Here is a 12,056-nt window from a genome sequence, read left to right as displayed (position 1 = left end):
CCGTCAGGCACACCTGTAATATGCCAGTCCAGATACAACATGCTGGTAAGTGCACCAGCACCCTTATTTCCAGACCGGCAGGGTCATAATGACGCTCATTGTTTTACAGTCTCAAGCACTAACTCAACCCTTCAAGAGTCTGTACCTTCGAACCAACTCAACAGTAAATGGCAGTAGGATCACACCAACTCGAAAAGTCTTAACATCACTTCTACTACAGCTAAAGCACCAATAAACTCAGCTCAAAGCTATCAAATATCCTAAACACATGGACACAGTTATGTTGGGATGACTGAACCCCTGGTACACTTTCTGGCATCATAGTGACTTGTAAATTCCCTTTTCGACCTTAATTCTCAAGCATCTAATTTTGTACAGGGACATTGCTGCATTTTCTAGCTTGAACACCCATGTTTAAATACCTGAAATGTCATGCTATACAAAAGTATTCTCCTTTCTCTTTACAGATGTGTTATTTTGTTGCTGTTTTTGATTAGTTGATTGGATTTGTATTGTCTTATTAAAGAATGTATATTTTTATAGAAGCATGATTGTATGTTCTTTTATCGGGTCTTTGTACTAATGCTATTTGCGTTTCTACTGTTTTCACCTGACATATAGGCTATAGCCTGCCACGGCTCAAATTACCCCAAGAGATGAAGTTATGTGTCACACCTCAGAGACACAAGCCTTTTAAGACTGACCCGCGTGGGAAAGGAGAGGAGGAGAGTGAATACAGCATTAAGGAATATGTAGCGTGAAATAAAGTTATCCAGTACATCCGAAGATCAGTGTCCTTTATTTGCATGCCTCATTGAATGTAAAACAACTGGCGATGAGGCAAATACCCAAGCCCACCGCTCTCCAATTCGTACCGATGAATCCCGCTGCGTATGTCATGCCGGTCGCATCGGCATCTACCGAATCCTGTCATCCACCAGCTGCACTGATCCAGGGATCCTGCTGGGTATGTCCTAACATCCACCGGCAGCACCAGCCTGGTCTGGGTGCATGAACGGCCTCCCACCATACACCACACTGCTTTCACAGCGATCCCACTGGGCCGAATATCAAGGCTATCCCGCACCTCCAAGCACTTCCTAACTACGTAGTCCTACAGTGATGCTGGTGCCCACAATAAACCTAGGCAATCCTGCCAGCCCTGCAGCGCCATTGTGTAAACGAGTTAAACATTCTTTGCTACGTTGCATTCACCTCACACCAGGGATCACAATCTTCTGCAGACAGCAGGGGGCTCCAGAAACTCTGAGACCACTGGGTCATGCCAGCTGCCGCCCCCCCCCGCCCTCCCGACAAATAAAGTAACATTGTGATACGTGGCGTTCTCCCCACACTAGGGACAACAATCTGCCACGGACATCACTGAGCTCCAGAAGCTGCAGGGAACATTGAGACACACCAGCTGTCTTCCCAGTGCATCCACCTTCTCAAACACCACCAACCATGGTGCAGCGGGCTCAGCTGGCTCAGGAAGCTGACAACTCACCAACCACCATGTCTTCTACATCCAGAGAAGTCTTTCTCAGATGACCCACTCCCTTTACACGGATGCCCCACAACGACAAAGGACCACGATGCGTGGAGGAGTTTGAGGATTTTACCAAGGCGGTGGGGGAGGACAAAGCCCCAGCACTGGCCAATGTATTCACAGATATGGTTAAGAAAGAAAGAAAAGCCATCATCAAAACAATTCCCGCAGTGGACAGGGGCACCTACACAACACTTTTTGAAGCTCTAAACAAAAACGCTCATCATCCTACCCAGCAGAGATGACTAACGATGTGTGTTCAATCAGTGCACACAACAGCCCCAGGAGTCTATTGACAAATTCCTAACACGCCTATTCCAAAAAATACAGCACTGTTAGTTCTCCCAATTCTCAGATGATGAGACCATCTGGCTCTGGGTAATGGAGGGATGTATCTCCTCTATACTCTTACTTCAGGAAACATCTGCTCAAAAAAAACCTTCCGTGCTTGGGACTTGGTTTAATCGCATGCAATGTTTTCTGCTGCACAGTATTAACCTAGATCTGTCTGTCCACTACAAATCCTGCAACTCTTGCAGAGCATGAAGTCATTTCATCACAGTAGCCTACACAGGACATTGATTTCTTTCCTTTGCATATTTGTATTTGCAGTTCAGCATTTTAAATCCAAAATGTAATCCAACCCGTTCCAGAATTAGCCAAAGTAACAGGAAGTGCTATTGCTAATGAATGGCACGGTTAACTTGAAAGCTCTGTTAGCATATCAATGGAAATAGAATTATTCCATGTTGAAATGTACTATTGGCATTCTGCCATCAGAGCAGCGGTGTAAGGAATATAGATATTTAAACAACGTAGCCCCAGAGTATTTCTTTTTTTTTTTTAGCTTTGCAGAGCTTTTCTAGAATACCTGTTGTCACCCACAGGTTCACTGTTCAGCACACTCTTAGGTAAGCAAATTGTCTCCAAGTTATAGTTTCGTCCTTTATGTTTAGATGAGCTGTTTCTATAAAAAAAAATATATATATAATGTTTTATGTTTTAAGAAATGCACCAGGTATGTGTCGCACCGCAGAGACACAGGTCCTTTGTGACTGACCCACGTGGAAGAGAGAGGAACACGTGGGTAACGGGAGGAGGAGTGAGAACATGGCAGCTGGTGCAAAGTAGGTGAAGGAATATGTAGCATGTTATAAAGTTATCCAGTACATCCGAAGGTTGGTGTCCTGTATGTGCATGCCTCAATGAATGTAAAACAACTAGTGATGAGGCAAATACCCAAGCCCACCGCTCTCCAACACGTACCAATGATCCTGCTGTGTACGTCCCCCCAGTCACATCGGCGTCCTACGAATCCTGGCATCCACCAGCTGCAATGTACCAGCGATCCCACTGGCCACATCCCGACATCCACCGGCAGCACCAGGCTGGTCTGGGTGCATGAGAGGCCTCCTGCCATGCACCACACCACTGTTGCAGTGATCCCGCTGTGTGGAATATCAAGGCAATCCCACCCCTCCAAGTGCTTCCTAATGGCACACTCCTACAGTGATCCCACCGCACACAACAAACACTACACTGCCATCTCAGCGATCCGGTTGGGTGGAACACCTAGATGATCCCACTGGTCCGAGCATTTCCTAACGGAAATCCTACATCGACCCCGCCACCCACAACGGACCTAGGCGATCCCACCGACCCTGCAGCGCTATTGTGGGAACAAGTTAAACACTGCGCAGACAACAAAACAAACACTGCTAAAACACATTTTGCTACATGGCATTCTGCCCACAACAGGGACAACAATCTGTCACAGAAAGCAGGGGGCACCAGGAACTCTGAGACCATTGAGACACGCCAGCTGTCCCCCTGACAAGCAAAGTAACACCGCACTAGGTACAACAATCCGCCACAGACATCAGGGGGCTCCAGAAGCCACAGGGAACATTGAAACACACCAGCTGTCTCCCCAGCGAACCCACCTGCTCACACATCATCAACCATTGAGCAGCTGGCTAAGGATGCTGATACTTCACCAACCATCATGTTCTCTACATCCAGAGCAGTTTCTCTCAGCCGACCCACTCCTATCACATTGATGCCCCAAAATGACAAAGAACCGCGATGGGTAAATGGGTGGAGGAGTGTGAGAATTTTGCCAAGGCTGTGGGGGACGACAAATCCCCAACACTGGCCAATGTATTCTTCAACATGGTTGAGAAATAAATAAAAGCCAGCATAAAAATGATCACTGCAGGGAACAGAGGCAACTATTCAACACTTCTTGAAGCTCTAAACAAAAAGCTCATCATCCAACCCAACAGAGATTACGAACGATATGTGTTCAATCAGTGCACACAACAGTCCCATGATTCCATTGACCACTTCATAACACGGCTATGCCAAAAAAGACAACACTGCCACTTCTCATAATTCTCACATTACAAGGCCATCCAGCTCTGTTTAATTGAGGGATGCATCTCCTCTACCTTCAGAAAAAAAACTACTAAAAAACCCTTCTCATTGAAGAGGTCATTAGAGTTTGCCAGGATCTACAAAAGAGTTGATGCGCAATCAGCCTCCATGAAAAGTGCGTCACTCAACAAACCGGACAAAAGCAAAACAATAGCTGCAATGCAACCGCAAAGGCAAGCAGACGGCATGTAGCTCACAGGGTGATCCCCTTCCAGCTGACCAGCAGGATGCTAAGGCACTGCTACCGATGTGGTGTGAGTTTACCCCATGCTAGCACATGCCCAACGCTCACACAACAATGTTCCAACTGTGGAAGAGATGGCCATTCCAAATGGTGTGTCGAGAAGAGAGACCATTCCCCACACCAAGAAGAAGCCCCATGTCAACATGAAGAAGAGGAAATAGGGGCCACCAAACTGAGGAAGACCACAACCAAGCTACACACAAAGCCCACTGAGATATGTGAGGGCAATTGACAAACTTCCAGAAGTCATTTGTGATCAGGTGTATGACCTACCAGACCATTTCCCTCACTACGAGGACAAATATGATGACCCGCTGCACACATACCATACCTACAGGGAGCACCATCACACCAGCCACCCAAATGCGACCAAAACTAACCACATGAATATGTAAATCTGATACAAAATAAACCTGAAGCTGAAGATGCACCGAGGATTCTCATCAACATGGGCAGTGAGAACCACTGTTTTCTGATAAATTCAGGGGCCACCGTATACATCATGGGAAAGTGTGAATTCAGAAGGATGGCTGATGCCCCATCATTATTCAAATCCACTGTGAAATCCAATGGCGCAGTTTGAACACACAGTGCCTCATTACGGGTTTGGCGGTAGCCATGGAGCTATTAGCTCCATGGCTGCCGCCAAACCGGGCTCCATTACCGGGTTCCCAGAATGAGGGCTCAATGGGAATGGGAGAGGGAGCTAACAACTGGCCCATTACAACCGGCCCGTTGTTAGCTCCCTCTTCCCCTCGCGGGACCCGCTAATGACGCCTGGTTTTACCAGGTGTCTTTACTGGGTCTAGCGAGAGGACCTCTTAATTTCACGGAACGGGTTCAACGGGTCCGCCTACATTAGCGTAGCCCGTTAACCCATTCCACGAACCTCTCAGCGGCCTTCGATTTAGTCGACCATGAAATCCTATGCAACCACCTATCTATCACAGCCCACTTCTCCTCCTCTGCCTCTGCTTGGATACAATCCTTCCTAGCAAATAGAACCATGCAAGCTTTCTCCACTACAGCTGCTGCTGACCCGATCCCCATCACCTGCGGAGTCCTACAAGGCTCCTGTGTCTCCCCCACCTTGTATAATATATTTACGAAGCCTCTATTCGACAAATTGGACTGTCTGGGTGTCACCTACACCAACTATGCAGATGACACCCAGATTCTCCTCACCATCTCAGGCAAGTACAATACGGACGTCACCCGGATCAACGAAATCTTCTCCATCATTCAGGCATGGATGGCCACCCACGGCCTCTGCCTGAATGATGAGAAGACGGAGCTTCTACTGGTTGGCTCTCCCAATAACATGTCCAAACTCAGTCCCAGCTACAACAACATTATCATCGAAGGTAACAACATTCCTATCGCAAAAAGTGTGAAAACCATAGGCTTCCACCTTGATGCCAACACCAACCTCGCCAAACAAATCAACTCAACCGCCACGCCCACTGCCTATACGGATAAGCTAATCAGGGCTAGCAGGCTCTTCCTATCCCCCGACAGCTGCCTCACTCTGGCCAGAGCACTCATTCAATACAAACTAGACTATTGCAACAGCCTGTACCTAGGAGCCAACCAAGCCGTAACTAACAAACTCCAGGTTCTCTAGAACAATGCTCTATGCGCAGCACTCAACATCCCAAGGCGTGAGCACATCTCCACAACCAGGAAAGCGTGCAAATGGCTCTCCATACAGCAAAAATTTGACCTCAAAACTATCTGCCTCACTTACAAGGCCTTAAACAACCCAGCCCCACCGTACCTCTCCAACAAATTCACTTTAAAACCCACATCCAGAACCACTAGATCTTCCAACTCCTTATGCCTGTTAGTGCCCAGATCTGCCTTAAAAAGAGCAGGAGGCACTAGCTTCACTGTGCTAGCCTCCCAACTTTGGAACATCATACCACTCAAAATTAAAACCACTGAATCCTTCCCGATCTTTAGGAAACTTGTTATTGGCTGGTTACTGAACAAAGAGTACCATTTACCCTCATCTCTAATAAGCTAACAGCCACAACCATACTTGTATTATATGTACATTTTTGTATGTAAACCCTTTTTTGTAAATTATTGAACTTTGTAAATGTAATGTATATGTCATGCCTGTAACCGCTTTCCTAAGCGCCCTTCTACCCAGGGGTCCGGAGCGCTCTACAAATAAATTAAACAAACAAACAAACCTTGTAATGAGATCCACACTGTTGCATAGAGACCACGTGATGCTAGTTTTCAGTTTAATACTTAGGAGTCTGATCTCAAAGTGTTGTTTGGGCTCCAAATTGGAAACTTTCCAAAGAAATGTAACTAAGCACATGCTTTCCCAAAATGTATTCACACAGAGTTGTACTGGAGCAGACCTTGATATGCTTGTGGCATCAACAAAATTCACTTGTAAAAACATGTTGTTTAATCAGTGTGTACATGAGCATACAATACAATGCCCTAATTGGCTGATAATCTACCCTTATTGGGATGTGCAGGTACCCCTGTTAGATTATCCCGAAGATATTGTTCACCTAAACCATACCACATTTGGGGCATATAGACTGATTAACACTGATTAAAACTACAATTAAATATTTGGAGAAAAATTCTAATTAGACGTTGGACATAGTTTAGGTATTAAACACTATTTTGTAACAGAAATGTGAAGGAAAGTGGTGAACACCTCTACTTGATTAAGTTCAGGGCACTCCAAAGTAATCTGGTCTGATTTTTACCTAGTGTCTGCTAAATAACTAATTAAGTCTTTAAGTCTATGTTTGAGCACTGAAGTCAAACACCCAAAATATATCATACTAGAAATTGTGTTAATGTATTGGGAATTCTGAACATTAATTTTAGCTTTGTTGATTTGAATGGAGTTCATCTTGTGCTTTCAGAAATAAAGATTAACATGGTAAGGTTAGGTTATCAGTAGAGTCACAGCATCCTATGTACTAAAGCAAACTCTCCTGAAAATGTTCCGCATTTTCCAGTCCGCAAAGTAATCCCACTTTATTTGGATAATTCTCCTTCTATTAGGAAATGACAAGACTACATGTAACTTTGATTTAATGTTCTACCTAAATATGTGCTGGCACCAATCACTCAGAAATTGTAGATTAGTTGGGGATAAAAAAACCTGTGAAACAAATAAAAAAATCTACTCTAATCTATATTGATATTCAACAATTTATCCACTTACACAGGTTACCTTAAGTGTGGGAAAAGTTGTTAAATTTAAAGGATAGTTCCGGGACTTTTTTTTTATTGTCCCTACGGTTCGGCCATGTGTTTTTAAGCATAAATCGGTAGATCGTAGAAAACTTTCCTATGGACCTTACCCGACTTTTCGTCCATTAACGCACTCGAAATCAGCCGCCATTTTCTGATAATCCTATCATTTCCCCCCATCGCCCTGCCTCACCTGCTTTTGCGGCACTAAATCAAATCCCCCGCCCCTGAAACAGACTTTATCAAAACATTCATATTCCCCGCCTCTATCCGTGACGTGACTGTGCTGCGTAGGCAAATGCGCCCAGGCGTCTTCTACGCGACTACACACAGAACCCGGAAACCAACACAGATCAGCTCACAACACAGCGCGCCACAATTGGGAATATGAAACTGTACTTTTAAATCAAACCGCAAGATTGTAAATTTGGTAAAGTACATTTATTTGACATCAAATGTTTAGAGAATATTCAGCGATTTGCATTTTTATTTGCTCACGTTCCAAAATGTTTGTTTTGAGGCACGCGATGTTCCTTTGCTGTACACAGGGTCTTAGATCATCTCACAATACAGCGCCACAATTCGGAATATGAAACTGTGGTTTAAAAGCAAACGGCAAGATTGTCCATTTGGCAAAGTACATTTATTGGACATCAAATGTTTAGAGAATATTCTGCGATTTGCATTTTTCTTTGCTCTCGATCCAAAATAGTTCGTCTTGAGGCAAGCGATGTTCGTGTGCAGTACACAGGGTGTTGGTTTACGATAAAATAAGCTCTTCGGTCGCACTGATAATCGCATGGCTGTTCCAACAACGAGGCACTAGGCCACCACAACGGTCTGTATGTTGCATCTAGCCGTTAGTACCGCGTAAGGGCATACTTGTACTTGGCGATCGTCCCATAAAATGGTCAGGGTGCTAACATTGTTCACGCGGAGAAGCAACTGGCGGTTATAAAAGCCATCCGCCCGTGTCTGGTACTCGTGACACATACAATAATGAAGGATGTACCTCTTTTAAAAACATAAAAAATGAAATTAGTCTCACCATCAGATCTTTATTAAAATTATTCATTTTATATATTAGGTCGGGAAATTATTTCATAGCTACGACAGTGCAACTGGGTATTATACGTCAAGGGGGGGCTGTAGGATACTGAGACAGTCCCCCAGTGCAGGGGTTGACAGGGAGGCAGTGCAGGTGGAGAGTGGAAGGGCCCAGGACCGAGGTCGCAGACAGTGGACCAGTTGTAGCAGGGGAGAGGGAGAGAGAAAGCAGAAGCAAAGAGGAAGGTTTTGAGGTACTTCCGTAAAAGGAGATGGTTCTCCTCAAGATAGTGCGCAGTACAAAACAATATGCGACATAGAACGAACAAGTACAACTTAACCCGTCTTTAAAGCTACTGTATAGTAATTAAATTGCGGTATAAACTCATCTAAAGAGTTACTTACATTATATTTGCATTTTCCATTGTGTCTGTGCGTAGGGCAGCCCCGAAATACCACTCCTTCTATGCCGACGTTATTTCTTCTAATGAACGAACATTAAATGGCTTTCGTTTCTGAAATTATATTCATTATCGTTTCTTACGTTATTGCCCCACACCCCCAAAAAGAAGTCTTTCGGGATGGTCCCGGCCTGTCAAGGTCAAATAACAATAGAACCTTATACTGAGTCGTGGGCCATTCCGGCACCCGAGAAAATAATCAAAGCAGCTGACCTTCACTTTGAACGAGCACACATTCCTAGTTAGCTACATTCAGTGCAAGGCCATCTCACAGGACTCACAGAGCAATCACTTTTATTTACACAATACATAGCTACACATATTCAATGGGCCTGCGACATGAGGAGACTCGAGAGAACAGACAATCAAATTACAATCATTTAAACCGTGATGTGTATTTCTCAATGAGCTCTTCTTTAGGTGGACATGGAACAGAGGCAATGTTGGGTGGCAATGCAGTTGTCCCCTGCACAGGTTCGTTCACAACTCCATGTATGTGCCTATCTAGGACATCAACAATAAGTCTCTCAATAAAGTCATATTGCATATCCTCAAACACTGGTTTGATAACCCATTGTTTACTTCTTTTTGTGAAGGCCTTATTGTAGCGAAGCGTCCCTAAAGTTCCGGTCGTCCTACTTTGTTGACGGCCAACATTATGGTTATGTGCCAAGACCGCTAGAAGAGTCCGATTTATCATGCCCTCCATGCCAAAATGCAATCGTTTTGGCCTGTACTTTAGGCACATATTGTGGAACACCTCCAAATCTCCTGTGTGGCAGAATTCCGTGAGTCCCCTCAAATCTCTTGTTATAGTTTTATCAAATACAATCTTTTCAATGGCTTTGTGAGTGGGTGATGAAGGAATCAACCACTTCTTCTTCCGTGCCTCCTCTGTGGACAAATGGCCATGTTCACAATTGTGGAAATGTTGGTTTGTGGTCCAGCGGTGAACGTTGCTACAGTGTAACATTACTGACCGCCATTTTTCCAGTAGAATTTCCAACGACCCTCCACATGTTTTTGAGCTCCACCAAAGATGGTTGCTGATTGACTTGGACCACTGTGAAATACCTTGCATATCTTTTTTTTTACCTGCAGCCGACATTTTTTTATTGATTGTTTTTGCAAGATGCCAAACGTCAAATTTGTGATTTATATTTTTGTACTCTTCTCTCATTGTCTTGGCAATTGAAACGTGTCTGTCCGTGGCTATCAGGTCGATCACCATTCCCCGCGATTGTAGTTCTTGCAATGATGCTACAAAGCCAACTTTCTCCATGGCCACTGAGGATGTACTTTGTGACACCTGCACGACCACCGAACGTGTTTTCTTACTTTCCATGTCCTGAAAGTGGTAGGTGCAGTACGTGGCTGAAAATCCTGGGCTGTCGCACTGTCCATCACCGGCTAGCCTGAACCGTTTGCCCGCGAATGTACTATCAATAGACATTTTTTCCATTCTCCAAGCTTCGCTAATGGCTGGAAATAGATAATCGGTTTGGTATTTGTAGAACTGAGTTTTCGCAATGAAATGGATTCCCACAAACTGAAAGAAAGACTCTAACTTTTTAAAACTTGAACCACTAAAAAGTGCAGCCGCTGCACAAAGTAGATTGCCTGCTGGCAGTTGCCCCAGCATGGGTTGTGCAGACCATGAGAAAGGATGATATTTTGTACAGGTGGCATGTATTTTAAGGTTAGTGCCTCGAATTGCACGAGTCACATTAATCAATGGCTCCCCACATACTTCCCCACCAACCGAATGCCCACATTTCATCCGAATAATAATATCAATCAAACAACTATCGAATACAATGAATTTGGCCTCTTTCCTTATACTGTCACTCTGCATCCCAGCTGGTTCGGCCTGTAACGTTGAGGACATGTCACTCACATGAAAGGTAGAATCTCTGATATCGTCTTCCGCTATGTTCAGTGATATTCATGGTGTTTCATTGTCGTCCACTTCATTCTCTTCCATTGCAACATCTGTTCCTTCTCCGGCGATGGGTGAATAAAACAATTTCTTCAACTTTCTCGCGGTCTTAGTTTTTGCGGGTGTGGATTCTGTGAATTGATTTCCGACTGCATCCGAACTACCAGGAGGACATTCACTATCAATGGCTGGATGTGGTATAGCTCCGTTGTCAATCACTTCATATTCTTCCCATTGGCACGATGCATCTCCAGTCTCAAGTCCCTGCCAAAAGGTTTGACAAGCAACATCTCTCGTTCGCTTCACTGTCTGTGTAGATCTAGTTCGTACACCCACTCGCAACTAGAGGACAGATTGGAAAAGGGATGTTCAGTTTAAACACAACTTACAGTATTGAACTATTAACAGTGAAAAACAACATAATATAGTGACCAGGACACTAACCTTCTTTTGCTTTCTTTTCTTTGAAACTTTCTTGCCTCGAACTTCAACATCGGGACGCTGTTGCTCCGACTTGTGTGTGCATGTCTCCACTTCCTCTTGCGCTGCAACGACTATATTTTCATGATAAGCACATCCATCACGCACTGACGCTCCATCGACTCCCTGAAACATAGAACTTTCACAAGTATGTATAATAATATTGAAAACACAAAATGTACTTGGGGACCAATACCCACGTACATCTCAATAGCAAAACACGAATGAACACTTTGTGTAGAACATTCAAACGACAATTATTCACGCATTGTTGATCTAGTTAGATGGAACTGTCAAGATCCATACCTCCGGCTCCTCATAGACTTCCATTGATGATATTATTGAAGATGATGCTTCAGTAACTCCCTGAAACACAGTAATTGCATTAGTATTTTGTTAAAAATAACATACACTTTGTGCAGGCGTCAACGGCTCATCTAAATAGACCTGCACAAATGATCAGTTGTCTAAAATAAATAATCTAAATCTAAATATGATTCGATTTGCTCGATCGTTGGAAGTGTCACCACCCAGATATCTGCATCAACTACTAGGGGTGATGTTCTTGTAGAAGAAGCTCTGTCATCTCCCTGAAAGATAGTACTTGCGTTAATAAAGAAGGAAGTATAGCGGATGTAATCACGTCATATGATTTCGCTTGATCGA

This window comes from Ambystoma mexicanum, chromosome 7p, assembly GCF_040938575.1.
Source record: "Ambystoma mexicanum isolate Mex_15411 chromosome 7p, UKY_AmexF1_1, whole genome shotgun sequence".
Classification (NCBI taxonomy): Eukaryota; Metazoa; Chordata; class Amphibia; order Caudata; family Ambystomatidae; genus Ambystoma; species Ambystoma mexicanum.
The sequence above is the reverse complement of the archived record's forward strand: the minus strand, read 5'-3'. Positions refer to the sequence as shown.